Here is a 22142-nt window from a genome sequence, read left to right as displayed (position 1 = left end):
CATGAAGTCCGGAAAAGGTAGCGTTAATCTAATGGCGAGATGTCTGTATGTGGTCTCTACATTTTGTTTTCCCGCCCTGCAAAGCAATACTCAGCGTATCTTTGCCGTACTTCCACAGGGTACCCAGGATGTACTGTCGGCAAGCTATTCAAGCTGTGCGAAGGAAGCTTGCAATGGGCTCGAGGCTGCGCCAAAACAGGCCCAAAACAACCGTCGCTAAATCGCACGCTAAAGCCGCGCGGCAGACGAGCCCGCCGGTGTGACCAGGCACCTGCGCGCGGGGAACGCTGGGTAACCATTCGCTGCGCCATCTACACTGTGCTCCGTTAGTGAAAACCACCTTCCGCATCTACAGCCGCGTTGGGAGTTTTTTGTCTCGCACGCCGCGAAGGAACCGTTGGCTGGTCAAGGTAGAAAGCATTGCTGTAAAATTATAACCCGCCAATTTTTCTGTTAAAGTTGAAGCTTCCGGAGTATAACAACTGTTGTGCGAATCGGTATTTTTAGGAATGCTTTTTAATAAGCTGCTAGCATTTCATTTACATTGCTTTCCGCTTATCACGGGCCTTGAATTTAATAGCAGATACTGTATACAGGGTGCATTTCCTCAAATTCAAATGGTACGTTTTCTTTTTAAGCACGCAAAAAAAGATTTCACCGCGTGACTTAGAATTTTTATCATAGGCATGCACCCCTCACACACTAATAAATAATTTCACTAAGAAGGTGTTTTCTAGGTAGGTAACTAGCCGCTGCGCTTGCATGCTTTCTATCCATTCTGTAAAAGTAGGTTGAATAGCGCAAAGTACCTTCGCGATCAATCTTAGACGTGCTAAATCTCGGAATTTAAGTACAAATTTAATGCACACTTCCGGAACGCAAGTTTTGTTTCTCCGTGGGCTAGAATATGTTTCCCGGCTCTTATTTGAGTCAACAACCGCTGAAGTGTGTCCAGTATTATGAAGTTGTAAAAATGACCATTCGTCACATGTGTTGTTACCCATCACTTAAATCGAAAAGCGGGGAGCGAGAAAAAACAAATTCAAAACAAGTCTCCAGTCGTGACACATCATAACTCTGCCGTGGCGTGCCAAACTTGCAAAACGCTTTCGCATTTCAAATAGGGCGCTTAGTGAACGCAGCGCTAATTACAGCTTCCCTGTGCGCGCTTTCCGTCTCTCCAGATCGCGGCTTTCAGCCCCTTGCCGGCGGCGCCACTGCGCCAACTGCATCGCCAAGCGCGTCTACGAGAGAGCTCTGAAGAGAGAAGGGTCAGCGGGCGTTCGCCACCGTTAGTCGGCGGTGGCGACGCTGAGCGGTTAGTTCAAAGCCACCCGAGTACTGAGGAAGCGCGGAGCAGTTCGCCCCCGTTTGCTCTCAGCGTTGCAGGGCTAGCCGCGCTCCTTTCACTTTCCCCGCTGCTTTTCACGGTCAGCGGTGTTTGGGAAAACGAAACTGTTCTTCGCGGTTTTCTTCACCCCGCTTGTTCCGAGTGCCGCGGCCGTGGCAAATTAAAATGAAAAAGGAGCCTTAGCTTTGGAACCCAACTTGATCCTCGTGGGACGTCCCGATCACGGCTTGTTTTGTACACGGTGACATTGCGTTCACAACAGCTTGCAGTTGTTCCCTGGAAGCTTTAACAGTGCGCTGCTTGTCAGCGAAACAGCAACGATTTGCTTCATTCTTCTGTGGTGTGCGGCTGAACGTATTGTGAAAACAAGCACTCTCTCCGTTCTCGCACCCGGTGAAATCAGTTGAGTTCCGGACTGGTTGTTCGCCTCCGCTGCTCAGGGGCGGCGAGGAGGTTGATGTAAACCACTAGTTGCGCGCCCCTTCGGATTCCTACTCACTCGTCGACCTTGCTGTCTCGTCACGCCGCGACTGGAGTCTGTCTCGCAAAACCGCTCCCGGAGGCCCCGGATTACTGCTGCCTTGTAAGTTAACTTATTTATTTATTCCGCTTTCTTTGCTTTCGACGACAGGTACGCAGTCGCTGCATGCATTATCTGCGTCTATTTTTGTCTCTTTCACGCTGTACTGTACTACCGGGACTGCTCATCGTCTTTCTGAAAGTTCCATATCTTAAGTCCTCTGCCCGCCCTCGCACAACCCTACGATTATCCTAACGCGTTTTTAGGTAGGTTTTGCTAGATTTTAGGCGCCCTTTGCTAGCAACAGTGCAATGTATTGAGAAAGTCTTTTCACGCGTAAATTTTCGTTTCGAGTTAAGGTATAACGACGAGGTTTTGTTTCCGTTATTCTATGTCGTTATGGATATTTCTGTCATTACTACATGTGCCTTTTGAAGGTACATAAGCTGAAGTGGGCATATGTTTTTGTAGTTCGACAACGTCACAAGCCTGCGAAAATGATGGCAGTGAATTTGTTGATCGTCTGAGCATCAGTTTCTCCGCTACGTGACTGGAGCCCATGTAACTGCTGATTTTCAGAAACATCAGAATTTTCGAAGAGAAATAGCTCCGCCACTTTCCCGATAGCATGTCCACGAGCCGCCATCGGAGTTGTTTATAATACCTTCACCTCCATGGATCCTCTTTCGAGACTCACCGACAGCCGTTTCGGAAGAAGCCTAATAGAGCTTGCAAACAGTATGATACACGGCATCTCGAAGACCGGGATTCCTTAGGGCGCCACCCTGTCGAAGCCCTGGAATTTAAGGAAAAAGCGTTGTTTTTCTATAGGTGGCGTGGTATGTTAATGAATGACCACTTTTTTTTTAATTTAAAGCACTAAATTTTTAGCGTCTCATTTCAAAGACCCGCTTGGATGCTGTCAATTATAGTGCGGTGTGCACTTTGTCTAGCATGATCAATGCTATTAAAATAATGCTACCATTTTCAAAAATAATGATCCAGCACACGCTTGATTCCCCTTTCTTTCTTTCTTTCTTTCTTTCTTTCTTTCTTTCTTTCTTTCTTTCTTTCTTTCTTTCTTTCTTTCTTTCGTTAGTTCTTTCTTAGCAAGCTGCGCAAAAGACTTAGTTGGGTAGAATCGTGTTGTGAACTGAAATAAAGAAACAAGAAGAAATAAGTAAAATAAACGAGATAAGTAAAATAAGTAAGTAAAAGTAAAGTAATTAAAAGTAAGTAAAATAAGTAAAATAAACAAGATAGCTCGTTCTTGAGAAGAACCATTTTTTGATCGACGTGTTGCTCTTCTTTTTCTTGTGATATGATTCTTTAAAAATTACGTTCAATTCCCTTCCTCCTTTATTAAATCTTCGTAGCCAGAATTCGTATGTTTGTTGTGTACCCACTGCCCTCTGAAATTTGTTTCTGTTTTGTTATTTGAGTTTGCGCCGTAAGTTTAGCGAAAGAACGTGGGGTAATAAGCAAACGATAACGAAGTTGAATAAACTGCCAAGTGTCTCAAGTAACGATCAGGGTATCAGGAAACAGACTTGACAAATGGTAGTATTCCAATATTCCTACTCGTATTTTCAGCAAACGCCGAAGGTTCAGTTCTTGATTTAAATAAGGGGCAGTTTCAGTAAGTGCCGTTCTTAATTTGAGTAAGTAATGGTTTTATGGCATTACAGCTAGTGCAATACCTACAGGTATGAGACGCTGGAAAAAACAAAACAACGTAAGAAAGAACTCTTTTTTTGTTTTTTTAACTAGGATAACATTGATAAAAAACAAGCCGAACTTATCCGAGGAAATTCATTGTGATGCATCCAGTATGCAGTGAGGGAAGCACTTACTGATATCAACGGCTTGAGGCGAAATTGTGCGCAAATTTCGGAGCGGAGGTTCTGTGGGGCCTTTCTTATGCAGCCTGTAACAATTTTTTTTTTTTCAGTGCCAAGGAAAAACTTGATAGGTCAGGTACGTCTCTTAGGTGATTTCAAGGCTAAAGCCCGCGATTATCGAAGACTTCTTCGCTGTTGCTTCGTGTGTGAGGTGCCATCAGCTCAACTCTCCGCGGCTGCATCGGGATAATTGTTGTTCCATCCTAGCACGATACCGGGTTATCGCTGTAGTTACCACCCTTGGCTGCGTCTCCGGCAACCCGGATACAAATCACATTTGAGCCCAAATAAGTTTTATTGTATATTTTATTGACTTATTTTATTTTTACAGCGGCCGTAATTTGGCTTCATTCGTGTAGTCGCCAGCAAATACGCTCACTTTTCACGATTGATGAGACATCTAAGGTTTTCGCTCTAAGAAGTATGTGGAGCTTTTATAGATCTCTGCTGTATCGTCTATGATCACTTTTTTATAGTTTTCCAAGAAATATGAGAAAACCTGTTTTTTACATCCATAAAAATTATATGAAAAAATTCGCAGTGGCTCAGCTCGGCTATGCCAGGATATACGTAGCGTGAGCGGAGGTTCAGCAATTCAATCCAATTCAATCCAGTCAAGTCCAATCAAACAGTCCAGTCTGGCCAAGTGCAGTCCAGTCACTTCTTAACGCGCATGCGCAGCACGGCTCTCCAGAAGCCACGCGAAACGACTATCAAGCGGCTCCGGCGCATCGTCAGACTTGGCTACTGCGCAACGGAGGCGCACAGCTGGGCATGCGCCGGCGCCAGTGCGTCTGCCGCGGCTACGACGTCACTCCTCTGGAATGCGCAGACCGGCGAATGTGCAGACCCAATTCTCTACACACTCGTACCTCATTGGATTGGACTTCCAATCCAATCGAAAACCATCCAATCGAATCTTATACAATCCAATCCAATCCAAATCCAATCCAATTCAATCCAATCCGATCCTGTCTAATCCATTGCTCCTCGTGCTTCCGCAGCATGGCCCTTCAAGGTCCACGCGAAACTGCTCAACCTCGGCCAGTGTAGCTTACGCTACAAAACTTAGATCCCTTGTAAAACCTCGGCTGACTTATAGTAATCACTACGGCTCAGCTGCACGTGTATTCATTGTACTGTGCAAAATATATTTTGTAGTAAAATAAATCTGGCAAAGTTTGTACAATAACCTTGAAATGTTCATGAACAGTATGCTTTATAAAGCTACGTAAATACTATAAATTCTAAACCAGCTATTTTGAATCCCAGTATCACTTTCTGCAACATTCCTCTTATTATTTAAACCACCCGTATTTATTTATCAGAAATGTTTCTTCAAACAGACAAGAACGTGTTTCCTGTATTCATTTACAGCCAACCTTCATTAAGTTATCACAAAGGTAGTATAAGGGTTGTAAAAACATTTTTTATACCGACGTTAATGCATTTCTTGCTGTTATCGCATGGTTTATTGTAAATAAAAAGCTGCGGCTTAGCTCAGCTAACCTGGGATTTGCAAAGCAAAAGCTTGGCTTAGTCTGGTTGAGTTTTGGTTTCGCTTGGTTAACCTTTGATATAGCTGTATTGTCGACCACGGCTCAACGACTTGCGGTCCCGTGCAATGGTCACCGAAGGCGGCCCCGCCTTGCTTTCATTCGCGGCGAACGCGGTGTTCTTCGCCGGGCGAAAAACGAATCACGTAGCCCGAGACGACCCACTGGCGCATGCGTGGGAGGCGGCGGGGTTGGTCATCTGCCGATGAGCTGAGAGCCCGCAACTGCAGCTGCCGCCGCCGCTAGCTGAGCAGAACGACTGAAAACGGGCCTTGTGCGCAGCGGCGAAAGCGGGCCCAGCGAATCGCGTGATGCGCTTCAAAAGGTGTGTCGCAGAGGTGAGCTTGCGCATAAAAGGTGAGCTTGCAGGTCAAAAGGTGAGCTTGCGCATCCAAAGAGAAACCGCTGGACGAAAGTAGTGAAGATTTGCTTAAAAAAAACCGTATCTTCCGGTTAAGCTTTTGTACAGAGGGCTGCGTTTCTTCAGCCGTTATTGCTGCGCTGCAAAAAGTGTCACGTAAAAGGTGATCACGAGCGAAAGGTGGCCTCAAAGGCCACCTTTAAAGATGGCATTTCAGATGACATTTTAAAGATGACATTTCAGAGCCGCTGTCTCTCTATTTCTTCCAATTGTTTTCGTTGAGGGTTCGCATTCCCACTGTATTCGGCTCATGTGGTTTCCACATAATGTGACGTAACGAGAAAAATATGAAACAAAAATGAACATGGCATGTTAACTATTACAACCGACGGTTTACACTTCATCCTAGTAGACTTGATTACCGAACGGGCGTCGCAGCGAAAGTGTGTGTAGTACGTGAACGGGAAAACGACAGTACGGATATGTCGTTCATCATCATCTGCACAGATGTAAAATTGTATGGAATTCTCATCTGCTTGGAAAAACGTCTTTTTTGTATTTTTGATCGATGTATGAAAACTAAAATAAAGTACAAACTTGAGCGAGCTCGTGATTTAATGCCGACGTGATTGCACAGTCCCAAAGATGAGAACGTCGACGCGATTGCACAGAAAAAATTACGAGGGCAGAAGGAAAGGCATAAGACAGGCTTCATAAACGCTATCCTTTTTTTTTTGTCCTTGTCTTTTGGAATGTAGACACATGTCACAAGTTATAAAAAAGCGGCTATACACGTAGCTATTCAACAACCGACATTTTAGTTTTTTTACGTTAGAAAGGAATCAAATTTGAGCATCGCAGAAGTGTCAAGAGAGCTTCCGGGTTAAAAATCTACGGAGAATTCACCCCCAGACGTTCTCACCGACGCGTTTCTTCAACATGTGTCCGATCCAATTCCCCTCAACGGTGTAAGCGTACGAAACCTTCCTTTCATTTATGTTAGAGCGCACGTACACAGGTTTAAAGCGCATAGACGTATGGTTAGAGTTTACTTGCGAAATAGTAATTCCGCCCTCAAGGTGTACTTTTATCACTTTTCACGCATCTTCAAAAAATTCAGAGAGAGAGACCACGTTTTAGGAACGTTTTTTTTTTGGTAACCCTTATTCTCTAGTTGTAGCCTCTCACCGCCCATTTTCTTTCTTGTTGATAATGCATTTACATTTAATAATAAGTGCGATCGAAACGGCCTACTCGTTCTATCTAGTTCAAGCGCAGAGCGTGAACCGAGACAAGAAAACCAAGATAAAGCAAACAACCCAGGACGACGGGGCTGTCTCGTATTTTCTCTGCCGTTATGTGTCTAACGGTGCGCTCGCTAGCACTCTGCGTGTATAGCCGGCGAAGCTGTGTGTATACCAATTATAGCCTGGAATCGTGAGCCGGATGTTGCTGCGAAACAACAACGATCGACTCACGATTCCAGACTATGGAACGGAGCCGCTGAAAGAATTTTCATGCGAAGCCTTAGGGTTTTCTCGGACGGCGTCTGTAAGGCGAATACGCTGTGCCGAAAAGTCAACTTTGTCCGACAATGATGATTATTGTGGGCAAAGTGTAGCAAAATTATTAGGCTTCCCATACCGCTTCCAATCTCCGATACCGCTGTCGGACACGAAGAGTGCAACAACGACACCAACTGCTGTTCTACCACTGCCAACGTGCGGGAATAACGTATGATAACGTGTCGGGCCGCTACTGGGGAGACTCGGGCTCTAATTTCACTGAAAAAAAAGTGAGTTTTTTTTATCAATTCTTACTCGCAAGTAGCGTGCCGAAAGTGTTAAAAAGGACGCATTTTTGAGACGGCGCTTCAGATAATATCCAACACATTCCAAGCACGACGAAGCCAACTAGAAATCCACATTGTGTGGACACGTGGCATGAATCCCTAGCGGCCGACGCCGCAGCCCGAGACCTCTCCCTCTGGGTAGTGGACTTGTCGGGAACATACCTCCTCCGGTGATGCCACATAGCCAGGGCATTGCCGAACGAAGAAGGGACATCTTGGGACACCATGGGCTTACACGAAGAAAATACCCGCCTCCATATCCCAAGCTTACCAAAGAAGAAACGACACAACTGCGCAGACTTTAAATGAATTAATTTCCACATCCAATTGTATAAGATGTAACCCACATTGTCCATCTATGAGTGCAAATTCTGCAGAGGGACTCCCTACACTTTATATACATGGTGTGGGAATGCAAGGGCGTTAGGGAACGCCCGTTGGCCCTGGCACCATTACCGGAGCTGTGGGAGGCCCTGCTGACCAGCGCGGACGAGGAGAACCAGCTTGACCTGCTGACCCGGGTCTTTCATGCCGCGGCAGACTATATTATTCCGTTATAGGGTCGCCTGCAAACCAAGATGACCACTTTAAGACCAAGGCAGATCGTTCCCCCGCTACCCTACCCACTTATGGTCAATAAACGTCTATAATACTACAACGACGGCCATTTTCTTGACCGAACAGCAACAACAAGGAGGACGGTTTTTCACCAAATGGGGCATCTTCTTGCTTTATTTCTTTATGTACTTTTCACGGCTGTCCTTCTGCCTATCATTTCCTTATTCATTAGTGTTGATTTTATAATTGGTGTGCCCTATTTGCTGCCGCACCTCATTTTCTGGCACTCTACTTATTATCTTTTTTATTCCCGTTTATACACACCTTTTTCCTAACCGAGTACTTTGTGCATTCGCTTTATATCTCTTAATTCAAAGTCCCTTTTTTTCCCCTCAGTTAGCGCCCAATTCCTGGCCATTCGCCCTTAGTCGGTATGTGAAATTTTTTTTGCCACCAACCAACCAACCAAGTTAAGGCCTTCGCTTTAAAAACCTCTACATTGCATGCAAATATTGTTAAATATCAGAATTTTCTGGAACTCTTTTAAAGAAATATTAAAGTGTCTATCACCCTAAGTTCCAGCGGTTATAGGCCGTCTTCGGAGTTTTTCCGGCCAATTTAAACTGTTTTTGAATAGCCAGAATGATGCATTAAGAAGTGCCGTTGTCGCTGTGCCATGTTCTACGCCTATTTTGTCACGACACAGGGACAAGTATACACGGCTTCTACGTTCGGGCATAGCGAGCAGGTCTTACCTATGTAAACGGGGCTTTGAACAGGTAACTATCGGATGTTAATAGGCGAAGCAAAAGTCCGAAATTCGAAGCCTAGCTGAGGTAGTATTAAACGGCATTGACATTGCGGAACATGTGATGTGACATTGCAATTTAGCAGGAGTTGGCAGTCATGGGGCACCGGATCCTCTCTATACCACTGGTGTTTACAAATAAACCCAGTCTGGCTTCCTTCACTGAAAAGTGGAATGTAGTAGCACGCCCGCTGGAATACCCAGCGCAATCAGAAAAAAGAGCGCTAAATATTCGCTTCACCGTCACTTTAAAAGTATTTAACCGATTTTATGATATATCGATGAAAAGCTTATGTAAATTTTCAATATTATGTAGGTTCTGGTTATAACGTGGCCGAAGTGTCCGATTAGCAGGTGGCCTCCAGACAGTGATTGCCGAAAGAGAAAAAGATACGAAAAACAGCATAACTCTTAAAAATCTATCGATCTTTCAACTGACCCGCGCAAATTACATGCGCTACTGTTAAAGTTAGCACCCACGTCGACCGAATACGCATTTACTGTTGCGACTCAATTAATACTCATCGGATTACAGAATCCTTCATTCTGTAATCAGAATACTTCATTCGATAACCAATGTTTTTACGTTTCAGTTGTTATCCACGAGAACAAATTAGTTAGCTTTCATGGTTAGCCTTCAAATTAGTTAGCCTTCATTCTGTAAACAGAATCCTTCAATCGATAATCAATTTTTTTTACGCTTCAGTTGTTCTCCACGAGCACAAATTAGTTAGCTTTAGTAAGCTTAGGCCATCCGAGCAAACAGTGATACTCCCATATTTCTACCTTTCGTGCATCCACACACCTAAAATAGCGTCGTCGGAGCCATTCTGGGGCGGCAATATTTTGCCCCGGTAAATGTTAACTTTACAATGTAACCATTTCAGGTTTTTAATATCTGGTTTACCTTAGCCTTTCAACAAGTGTGTCATTAAAAGCGAACGAAAAGTCAGCCGAATAAAATTAGCTAAATCCGCATCTACTTTTTCCACTTCTTTCGAATATCATCTCTGGTAATTGGGCGGTCATATACAAAATTCAACGCTCACAGCGTCTCGTCGGGACAAATCGGGCAATGCTCTGCTTTCACGCACTCTGTGTTGCAGCACATCGACTTGATGCGGGCCTCCTTCAAAAGGGTCACTGACTTTGGCATGGCATCGACGCAACCAAGAGATTGGAAGGGATATAACGGAGAGTACACAAAGCGCCAGAACAACATAATAATAACAAAAAAAAGTTTGTCAAAAGGCCCGTGTCCCATTCCGAGCTATGTTCCGAGAAGCCCGCAAGATTTCCCTCTCACAACGCTGTCCTTAATCGGAGGGATCTGAGCAATATTTATATATTTTCTTACCATACCACGAGAAGGTCCTCGCTAGACGGTATTACAAAGGGGGGGTTCTTATAAGCGAAACCAAGATATGTGCACATTTAGGTTCTGCAAACTAAAAAAAAGGAACGAAGGAATGCCGCTGATGGCATCTAGCGCTGAAATTAGCTTCTTAAGCGAACAATAGAGCAGAAAAGCAAGTACAGGACATCAGAAATGAAAAAAAGGGGACATAAGAAACGAAACATATTTTTGCATCTCGTGACAGCAGTATGAAGGAATTGCTCAAACCTGGTTACGTAAGTTTTGGTGGCTGTATGTTATGGTATGTAGCTGCAATCGATTATTGTACGTGGCAGGAAAGATTCTGCACTCTGATGACCGACATAAAATTCTTTTTAATTCCTCAGCGTGATTGTGGCGCAGAAAAATAAGCCGATGACTGAAAAATATCGTTATGGAGTGAGTGATCAGGGGTAGGAACGTTTGTGAAACAGCGATGGGCATGTAATTAATTAACGAGAACGATTTAGGAACGATGCCTTTAATAAGGATAACACGAAAAAAAAATATTCCTGGCTAGAGTTTTGCGGGGCATATTGCACTTAGCCAGAGAAAAATATAACGAAGAAAGCCGAAGTAACATTTTTATGGGCTCGCCCGTGTCAGAGGACGGGCAGAAATCAACGCCGCTTTGTGAGGACTTTCGCATCATGCAGTTCATCTTCAAAGAAGAGCACATGTCGACGCGGTTTATTAGTCATTTCTATCGTACATGTCTCCACTTGCACAGATTAGTAAAGAAGCACACAAATTAAGTGGCTGTCGGACTGGAAGCAAAAATTTGGTCTTAGTGGTTTATTATTTGGTGTTGGTTCTATGGGATGACGTCAATATACAGCTTATCAATAATTAGGAATTACCGTACGGACATGTTTAAAATCTCAACGTATTTGCATGTTTTGCGAGTGCGGTTGAAGCTTAAGGCGGTTCAAAGAAATCTTGTACCAACGCCCCTTCATGCACGAACTTTGCACCACCGCATTTTTTTAGTTGCGAAAGAAAAAAATGTGGGATTTTATACACAAGTTTTATGTCATGGTGAAGCTTAGAGGCGTACGAATTATGTGCTTTGCAGAGTGTCCTTCCAACAGAACGATAAACAGCAAAATTATAAATAATACCAGCCGCTGCAATAAAAATATGAAGGCTCATTTGGCGCTTGAAAAAAAAACAAGAGAAAAATCTGCCCCAGCCCCAAACCCATTCTGAGGATCTTTCAAAGACGTGCGTACGCTTATCGGCTCCTACACAGACTTCGAGGGTCATGCGGTATAAAAAATACGAAGCTGCTCGAGAAATAAACAAGAAATAAGCACTCGCATAAGCCATATGACAAAGCGCGTGTATTGGTACGACTGAATGAAAGCTTCGCGCACCGTGGTTTTAATGCTGGGTTAATTCTTTGCTTGCCAGATTTTTGTGCCAGAGGTTTATTTTCGCTTTTTTTTCACTCAACTACCTTCGCAGGGAAGGTAAGATGTCGCTTTCTTTTCTTTAAGTTACGCCGATATATTTAGAAGGCAGCTACAGCGCTACACCCTGACTAGGCGAAAACCTTGGGCCATATTTATTGTTGGCCAAAGCCGTCGTAAAATTTTAACAATCTTTTAAGTGCGAATGCACTTTATAAGCGACCCCAAACCTTCCACCGCCGGCGGCGGCGGCGGCGGCGTCCGCAGTCCTCCTCTCCCTAGCAACGGCGTGGAGCGGAGAGGAGCGTCGGTAGCAACGGCGTGGTGACGTCACTTCACCACGTGACCGCGCTCGCTCCGCCTCCTCGCCGTGGCTGCGCGGGTGCGCGCCGCTCCCCGCACAGCTCCTCGCGCCGTGACGTCATGGTATGACGTCACAGCGCGCCTCCTCTCCCCAGCAGCTGCCGCGCGCCTCTCTCTCCACCGTGATTATAAAAGGGAAAACAGCGCAAACTCGGACAAGACACAAGAAGAAGGAGGTGACAAACACGGGCGCTGACTTACAACTGAGGTTTATTCCTAGGCTTTTCACATATATATGCTAATAGTCAAAAGCACAAGAAAAACCGAAAATTTCACGATAGAAGGAGATACAAAAAGCCGCTCGTCACGCTTCAACGGCGCCATGTGCCACAAACACTTGCTGTACTATTGAGGGACAGATAATTAATCTCTTTCTGAGAGAGGGACAAGGAAGGAACGCTAACACATTTATCTTTTCTGCGCAATATTTCTGCGGCTTCAATTATTTCTCTTGTTGTTTTATCTTTGTGTCGTGAGATGACCTGCGTTTTTTGAAATATTGGGGCGCAGTCGTAGCAATCCCGACAGTGGACACCTAAGTGGCCACTAATTGCCGTATGTACGTTATAGTTGTGTTCCCTTAACCTTTCATTTAAGCATCGTCCAGTTTGGCCTACGTACGTTTTCCCACAAGACAGCGGAACGGAATAGACGACGCCTTTGACACATTCAACAAACCGGTTGTCGTGCTTTACGGAGCAAGACTGCACTGTTCTTTTGGTTTTGTTTACTCTAGAAGACATGGAAGAAAGCTTGTTGGGAGCGGAAAACACAACATTTACGCTAGCTCTTTTTCCTATCGGCGTGGTGATAGGATACAAGATAGCTTTAGCAAGCAGGTTGATCGGCTTCTGACAGCGAGGTACCCACAGCAGCTATTGGCCTCGATAGCTGAAACAATGATGCAGAGGTTAAAAATAGAGGGACGAGACAGTGAAGCAGATGTAGAAACTAACAAACGTGACAAACTTACTGTTACTCCTTACATGCACGGGATAGCGCACAATTTGAAAAAGATAGGAAAAAGAGCTAGCGTAAATGTTGTGTTTTCCGCTCCCAACAAGCTTTCTTCCATGTCTTCTAGAGTAAACAAAACCAAAAGAACAGTGCAGTCTTGCTCCGTAAAGCACGACAACCGGTTTTTTGAATGTGTCAAAGGCGTCGTCTATTCCGTTCCTTGTGGGAAAACGTACGTAGGCCAAACTGGACGATGCTTAAAACACAACTATAACGTACATACGGCGATTAGTGGCCACTTAGGTGTCCACTGTCGGGATTGCTACGACTGCGCCCCAATATTTCAAAAAACGCAGGTCATCTCACGACACAAAGATAAAACAACAAGAGAAATAATTGAAGCCGCAGAAATATTGCGCAGAAAAGATAAATGTGTTAGCGTTCCTTCCTTGTCCCTCTCGCAGAAAGAGATTAATTATCTGTCCCTCAATAGTACAGCAAGTGTTTGTGGCACATGGCGCCGTTGAAGCGTGACGAGCGGCTTTTTGTATCTCCTTCTATCGTGAAATTTTCGGTTTTTCTTGTGCTTTTGACTATTAGCATATATATGTGAAAAGCCTAGGAATAAATCTCAGTTGTAAGTCAGCGCTCGTGTTTGTCACCGCCTTCTTCTTGTGTCTTGTCTGAGTTTGCGCTGTTTTCCCTTTTATAATCATGAACCAACTCGCCCAAGCCCTAACCCTTGCTCCACCGTGACGTCACACTCTCTCCTCTCCCCCTCGCTCGGCTGCAGCTGCCGTGCGCCGCTGTCCCTCTCCCCTTGCGCTCGCCTCCTCTCTCAGCCACCTGGCTCGGCGCGCTCGGCGCGGCGTACCCCCCTATATATGCAGCGATAAACTGCCAGACCTCCGTGGGTCGGCTCGCGCGCGCTCACGGGCGAATGCCAACGGATTTTAACTTTACTCCCCCTCATAGCATCACCCCGTGCATTCGCACTTAACCATGTTCACCCTCGGGGAAATGCTTGGGAGTTTTTTTTTTTTTTTTGTGTAGCTCTACTTGTAATGACGTATCTTGCACAAGTGCAAACAACACAAGTTGCATGAAGTTCGTGACATGCATTTGATCGATACCAAAGCACAAGATGTACTTTCACTTCGTAAAATTGTGAAGTTCGAACCATGAATTAACCACCGCGGTGGCTCAGTGGCTAAGGCGGTGTGCTGCTGAGGCCAAGGACATTGCGGTTTCGACCCAACTTAGTAGCTGCTTTTAGGATGAGGGCGAAAAACGAAAATGTCCGTGTGTCGAGAATTCGGCGCACGATAAACATCCCCACGTGGGCAAAATTAATCCGGAACCATCTACTACGGCGCGCCTCATAGCCCAGGTGTGGCTTCCAGACAGTAATCAATCAATCTAACCATGAACGCCTTCTATACAGCATTCAGCATTGTCACAGCTTAAAATTGTCAGCATTGTGCATCCTATTCCGCTGTGTTTAGCGCAAACCGCTAAGCGGCCCGCCGCCACGATGCGTGGCATGTACTGAAAGCCACGGGCTCCGTTGTTCGTAGACAGTTTATCACGATAGTACGTACTCACGAATAAATATTTTGTGGCGCTGCCTAATCGCCTTGCGTCGCCTGCTTCAGCAAGCAAACACGTCCCAGGAACCATTGCATTGAGCCTTAGCCACCACCTTTCAGTAGCCGTCAGTGGTAGACTACGACGGGTCAACCTTTTCAGTATGCTCTGAGTCATGGGACCCGGTTTTTCGCGGTTGCAATTCCCGAGTTTGACTGCGTAAAACAGCAGCTTAAAACTGCGAACTCCCCTACTGCACGTTTACTGGTTATTTCCGACACTTGTGGCCCAAAGCATCGCATGTCGACTCGCGCTGTCCACCATGGTGACGAAGGCCACCTATGGGCTCCGTAAGTTTTTCTTATCAAACATTATATGCAACAGCTTCAGGCGCTGTATTGAGCTGCCCTGCCAGTCGTCAAGGGAATCTACCACGCTTCAGGTCTCACCAGGATGGAAGAGACTTTCCGCACAAAAGGTGCACAATCCCCGCGCGAGCTCAATACCGCCGTCAGTGTTTATTTCTACGTAGTTCTAGATCCATCCACCTGTATGCTGTCAAAGAAATATTTTTATGTACTACCAACGCAGTTTGATTCTCTATCATTGTTTTATAACTAAAATCAGACCATGTAAATTTAAAAACTGAACTTGCATAGCATGGTGTTTTTTACATCGAGATAGCATAAACCTTTAGTAAACATCGCTTTTTTTCTGTGGCTTGTTAGGAACTGCCATAATAATGATGCAGATTTTTGAAACATTTAGGTGTTGACAGAATTCACTTTACAGAATTGATGGAAAAGACAAATGTTATTCTCACAGTGCTTACTTCTTGAGTGCTCCTGCAAAATATCACAGCCGGTGTTGCTACATCTTCAGAAAGAAATGGCTATAAACGTTTGCCCAGATACTGTAAAAATTTGAAGCCTGCCTTTGGGAAGCGCGTCCGGCCAGAGGGAGCAATTGACTTGTTGCTTTGTCTTCAACTATCATGAGCATAGGTTTGTTTTATGAAGGCATAAATGCTGTGCCCTTTGTGACTTGTAGCCTACTCTCAATGGGCCCATCCTAGAAATAAAGTTACAGCGCCATCGCTGCAAGCAGTCACAAGAAATCGTCCCTCCTTTCAAATATATTCAAGTGAAATATCTATGTAGTTCATCACCTAATGCCTCCAATCTTGAAACGGCAGGCCGATGTGCATCGTTACACGCAGCGTGTTTGTCTACGTCTTTATTGCCTTCGGTGGAATCTCGGCGATTGATGCTCTAGTCGATAAGCCCCGGAATCCCCATAAAAAGTGCTTGACGAAAGATACTGGTTTTACTGTTATAAGATGAAAGATGTAAGTGCTTCCCGGATTGAAAAAAAATTCCCTTTGAGGGTAGCCGCAAAAACCAAATATGGAAATGCGTCGTTGCTTTTGGAAACTGCCGGGAATGTGTTAATTGGACCTGAAACGAAAAAATTATATAAATGCCGCTATGCCAACCATTTCTAAGCAAATCGCAGCCAGCAACGGAATGTATGGCTTACTGAAAAGCAACAACAAAAAAGGAAAAAGAGGCAGAAATACAGAGGCAGAGGCAGAAAAGAAACAGAAACTATGCGGCACATAGTGTTAGAATGTAAGGGTATCCATCCAAATCTACATGAAGGGAATATTGGGCTTCCAGAAGCCCTAGGATTTAAGGGTATCACAGAGGAAGTTAACTTCAAGGCTGTCGAGGGGACGAAAAGAAGATTAGAATGCTGGTGGACGAAATGCAGAGAGGGGAATATTGCCTATGACAGTTACCACCTGTAACAGGGAAAAGAAATTATTTCAGGCCTAATAAGCGTTAGTGCCTGCCTTAAGCAGCGTTAGTATTAAACCAAGAGTGTAAAACATGGTTATATTAGTCCTTTTTGGTAAGATGACATGTCATCACCCCGCTTCAAAGGGGAAACCAATAGGATTCATCATCATCATCATACCGTGGACTTTGTAGGATGTACCTGTTGGAGATCATCCTGCGCTAGTATCAAGACTTGGTTGTCAAAGCCGGGTTGGATGTATTATTCCGAAGTTTTGGTTGTTCTGTATAAAACATTTCATTTTTCCAGCATTTGTTCTAGGGAAAGTTTCTCAACGTACTTCAACTACGAATACTAACCAAACCGAATAGTCCTTGAAGTCACGCCGTTTACGATCGGGTCACATTTGTAAAAAAAGGAATAAACTTCAGACATCACGCGCTAGCAGGGACGCAAATCTCCAAGACGCTGTTTGTTCTATAAAAAGTAATTTCTCGTCACACTTGTTGCACAGCTTCAGGTTTGTGCTTAAACATGATGCATTACACCACAGAGTGTAACTTCGAACGCATAAATGATCGGCTACTCATTGGATGGAGCAATTAACTTTTACGGCACAAATCCCGTTTCAGACTCTAATGCCTCAAATGGCATATGATCACATACGCTAGGTGTAGCTGGTTTGTGCACATAATTATATGGCAAAGGTTATTCTTCTCTGTCCATGGTACCACAAGAATATCCAATATGCATATGTAAATTTGTGGCCACACCTGCGTCAACAACAATACACCGCAGTCCGATAAGAACTGTAAGACTACCCAATACATAAAGGTTTAGCCTCGTCTGCGTGCATAATCCAACGGTCATTGATTTAATGCGTCAGTATCACAGCGAAGGACGACGGACCGGTAGGACGCACACGGAGAGTGTGCTGTGCGTTTACGACCTTCCTGTTCGTCGTCTTTGGCTTGACCAACTACTACAAAATCGAGCCTTATTAGTACATAGGTTACGCAGTATATAGCAGCTTCGAATACCGGCGTCTGACGATATACCGGCATGTTTGTGCGGAAAAATGTCACTAACTGGTCGTTAATGCGCATTGATCTTTGCCATAGAGAATCCATTTGCTGTTTCGGCATCCTGCTGTCATAAATCCGCGTTTAGGTGCATTAATTACGTGCTCGAAATTATTTGTCACCCAGTGGTTCATGCCTCGTACATGCTTCGAAATACACAAGAACGTACGCGGAAGCGTCACTGAACCCGTAGGACATTCCATGCATGCTCGCGATGCTTTCGACGCAAGCGTCCGGCGACTTACTGCACGGTCACGCTATGTGTTTTTTTTTACTTGATCTCAGTGTTGCAACTGTTTGAAAACTCTTATGCCGTCAGAAAACATGCGGCCGTTGGCGAGGAGCCTATAAATAATAAAGACGCTGCGTTGTGATGCTAGTGCGTTTTGGGCGGACCTTGAGCGTTGTTTGGCTTTCAGAGTGAGTAGTCTTGTTGAAATATTTATCGCAACCCTGTTTGCTGCAAGGTACTCGTGTTGGAATCTTTGTATACCCTGTTTTTTGTGAGGTCGTTATGCTCCTCATCTCATCATGAATTTAAGTTTGCCTCTCGCATCTCGTCATCCGAGCAGAAAGTGCACTCAAGGAGCTCGCCGGTCACGCTGCCCTGTAGTGGGCCGTCATTGGGAGCCCGGGACAACACCTCATATATCGGTGATTTCTTCTCTCCACGCGTCGGAGTTGCGTCGTCTTCTAGCATGTTCTGCCTGTGGGAGCCTTTTCTCTTCGGCAAGGTTGTGGGGGCTTTGCGTGTCCTGTCCCATTGTTCCGCTTCCATTAGGTAGGACTCCTACAAACTGGGAACTGGGAAAGAGCACTGGATACTCTTTGTTCGCTCCGTGCGCCCGTTTCGGTGCCCATGTTTTCAGACCGCGACAGAAGGCTTTCACGTCATCGATCAGGAAGAGCGCGGTGCTGAGGAAAGAGCACAAGAGGCTTCTTAGCGAAGCACGCACTTCTGAAGAGGGCAGTGAGGCACTGCGGCTCGACCGATAGAGGATCCCTAATTGAGAAAAGTGCAAGTTAGTTTGGGCGGCGCCAACTACTTCCCCGGGGTTCTTGTTATTCACTTGGGCGTACTCAGGCGATGGACTAAAGTACCTCGGAAAATTCTTTGCTATCGCGTGACGGGCTTTTTATGTCACCTTGCAGGAATGCGCTCTGTAAGGGTGAGATCTTTCCACAGGTTGAATGCTTTGGTGGCCCTTTTGTAGTAACCAGACTACTTTGGGCGTTTGAGTGGGTAGTGTGGCCTTTACCAAGTTTTTAAAGCGAAGCGTTCTATGTCTACCCTGTGGCGGTGCGCCACGAGTTCTACTGTGGTAGACGAAGGCCGTTTAGTGTCACAGTTTGAGCGACGATGAGGATGATGATGATGAAATCATTTTCTAACAGGCGCACAGATGGCTCTTTGATCACACCACACGCTTAATTAATGGGAAACCCAAACGAACGACAAGAATGAGCTAATCGAATCAGCACATTCAGGTGACCCAATAACAATCTAGTAGATACAGATCATGACATCACATTCGTTTAGCTCAGCGTTGTCGCAGATATTGATTTTGGCTGATTGAAATGGGGACTTTGCATTTGTATCAGAGAAAGCTTCGCGTTGTAACCATATTTCTTGTAGATAGGGGCTGTGGTAATCCGGCAATAGTGGCGGGGGACAATCCCACGGGATAGACATGTGCCGGCTGAGGATGAGGAGGTGGCGCGGGACGAGCTAGGGCGGAACATGGCGGACTCGGCTGGGCGACGTGTGTGCAGCCGGATCGGCTGAGCAGTGTACCTTGGCGGAGCGGGACTCCCAGTAAAGGTGTGATCGAGGGGGCTCAGTGTCCTTCTGGGGAACCGCGGCCGGGTGCAAGAACCCCGGTACCACATTTGGCGCCCTGAACGTGGGGCCGGCCGTGGTTCCTGGGAAGGGCATTGTGGTCTTCTTCCCGCCCAGAATGCAGTGGCACAGGACATGGTGAGTGGGCGTTTTCGAACGGAGGAAGCAGCGAGGCCGGCTACGAGCGGTCGCTGCTTTGGGTCGTGCGTGATTTCGGTGGACTGCGTCGTCGCTGTGCCGGCCAGCGCCCAGTGATGATGACTCTTCAGGACGGCAGCGATGACACGGCAAACGTGACCGACAGCTCGCTGAGGATGCGGTCAGACACGATCGACCTGGAGGACCAGTCTCTGGTGGTGGACATCTCGGATGCCCTCAGCGAGAGGGACAAGGTCAAGTTCACTATCCACACCAAGACGACGCTGTCGGACTTCCAGAAGCCGGAGTTCTCTGTGCTTCGGCAGCACGAGGAGTTCATCTGGCTCCATGACGCCCTGGAGGAGAGCGAGGACTACGCCGGGATGATCATTCCACCGGCCCCTCCGCGGCCGGACTTCGACGCCTCGCGGGAGAAGCTCCAGAAGCTCGGCGAGGGCGAGGGCCCCATGACCAAGGAGGAGTTCGCCAAGATGAAGCAGGAGCTCGAGGCGGACAGCTGCTGACGACTGCGCCGGGCACCACCCCCGCGGAGCAAGGCCCGCGGACAGGACCTTGCCACGTTTGGACCTTCTGCAAGGACCCCCGGGTCTTAGGAGGCCACCTGTGGCACCGGTCTACTGCCATCCGGGCTGAGCCGTGGGAGTCCCTCGAGAGTGCCGACGCGACCCGCGGAGCAAGGCCCGCGGACAGGACCTTGCCACGTTTGGACCTTCTGCAAGGACCCCCGGGTCTTAGGAGGCCACCTGTGGCACCGGTCTACTGCCATCCGGGCTGAGCCGTGGGAGTCCCTCGAGAGTGCCGACGACTGCAGCCGAGGGCAGCCAGCGTCGGCCTTTTCTTCGGAGGGGGGGAGAGTGTGGTAATCCGGCAATAGTGGCGGGGGACAATCCCACGGGATGGACATGTGCCGGCTGAGGATGAGGAGGTGGCGCGGGACGAGCTAGGGCGGAACATGGCGGACTCGGCTGGGCGACGTGTGTGCAGCCGGATCGGCTGAGCAGTGTACCTTGGCGGAGCGGGACTCCCAGTAAAGGTGTGATCGAGGGGGCTCAGTGTCCTTCTGGGGAACCGCGGCCGGGTGCAAGAACCCCGGTACCACAGGGCCTTAGGTATTTTCTACTTCAGCGGAGAAAATATGTGCAGTAATCTTTTATCAGGCATAATGTCAAGCACAGAACGACAAGTTGGGAGTGTTTAATATTGTTGTAAATGCTGAACTAATCGTAGGGATAATTTTAGTTAAGCATCTGCGCGTACCGGTTGGTCTGCCCGTGAGTCGCCGTCGTTCATGATTGTTGGATTCATGATTTCCCTCCTGAATCTCATAAACAGAAGCAGCAACTCGGTCAGTGTCCACACTGTCAACAACGCTAAAGTGAAGATGACGTGGATATAAGAGAACATCGGGAAATGCTTAGTTAAAGACTGCGTGTTGAGGTTGCTCACTTGCTGGTCTAGCTGCTGGTGATGCGGTAGTAACAAGCGCTGAAGGCCTTCACGAGAGTAGGCGAAGATAGCACATGCATGAAGTGGCGCAATTATAGCGTCTTCAGATGAATGGGGTCATGGAACCCCATCTCGTAACCACTGGCAATATTTTGTGAATGACCTTAGGCGTCGTTACTGTGCGGGTTGACGGAATTTAGTAAAATGTTCTGTTGGGCTAGTTGGTGTATTATGAATTACGAAAGTTGCGAGTTGCGCATTGTTTGTCTCCCTTCCTCTGCATGTCCAGTTAGCGCAATTTTCGTAATTGACGGAATTCTTTTACCTGGCAAGTCATGTATTCATTAGCCATCCGCCAACGAAGACGAGCATGTATTTACGTTATTCAGTGGCGATGTGCTCTGACATTTAGTACTTCTAAAAAGGCGGAGCAAACTATCATTACTATTGGAAACCGGAAGCGTTACCAGGATTTTCGAAAACCGAACTGGTTATGGTGCTTTGCGAAATTAGTTGGGCGCTGGTACACCTGTAAAAAAAAAGCACGCACCTATGTGACAGAAGCATACATACTAGTGGGTGAGGTGACTGTGAGAGGGAAAGAGGTTCCCAGCCTGCACCACATATGTATCGCAGGGACATACTAGTGGGTGTGTCTAACTTTACTGTTTAGAACCCGTAGACGCGCACTAAGTAGTTATTGTATCCAGAGAACTCTTTTAGAGAGCTTTAAAAAGGCGCTCGCAATTTACAAGGGCCCAACAATACACTCAGGCAGATGCGGGGTGCCTTGTTTTGTGGCGTAATGTATCTGATTCCAGTATACTGATGACAGCAGTAGCAGAACACGACACCTATGCTCGATTTTATGCACCTATTTTACCTGCACCGATGGTTAAAACGACTTGACTTAAACGTGTCACGCTTTCGTGTCACTAATTAATTTGTTTTCTTTCCTCTTATAAACTTCGGTTTAAAGTAGCGCGTGTCCGTGTCACGTCTCACTCCATTCCTCGTTCTTTTGTTTTGTTCTATAAGCTTTTAGTTAAATGCAGTGTCAACTATACGTATGTTAAAAAAGGAAGGGTGTATTGGTAACTTAAATGCGACAAAAATGTAGGATGCCTGCTTTCAGAAGTGCACTGCAAAACTGGAACCAGAAGAAGTTGCAAAAATGTAAGTACGCCAAAAAG

At 46.2% G+C, this 22142-nt stretch overlaps 1 protein-coding gene across 4 annotated transcripts in view; it reads left to right on the top strand.

Moving 5' to 3' along the window:
• The first annotated feature begins 1293 nt into the window (after positions 1-1293).
• Positions 1294-22142, top strand: part of LOC144169212 (calcitonin gene-related peptide type 1 receptor-like) — a 165821-nt gene continuing 144972 nt past the window's right edge. For all 4 annotated transcript variants that reach the window (XR_013322391.1, XM_077698251.1, XM_077698253.1 and 1 more), the window contains exon 1: positions 1294-1934. The gene's annotated coding sequence lies outside the window, so the exon portion shown is untranslated. The remainder of the gene's footprint in view (positions 1935-22142) is intronic.

The sequence above is a fragment of the Haemaphysalis longicornis genome, unplaced genomic scaffold (assembly GCF_048455015.1).
Source record: "Haemaphysalis longicornis isolate Haplotype H1 unplaced genomic scaffold, Haemaphysalis longicornis Haplotype H1 scaffold_2, whole genome shotgun sequence".
Lineage (NCBI taxonomy): Eukaryota > Metazoa > Arthropoda > Arachnida > Ixodida > Ixodidae > Haemaphysalis > Haemaphysalis longicornis.
The sequence above is the reverse complement of the archived record's forward strand: the minus strand, read 5'-3'. Positions and strand labels throughout refer to the sequence as shown.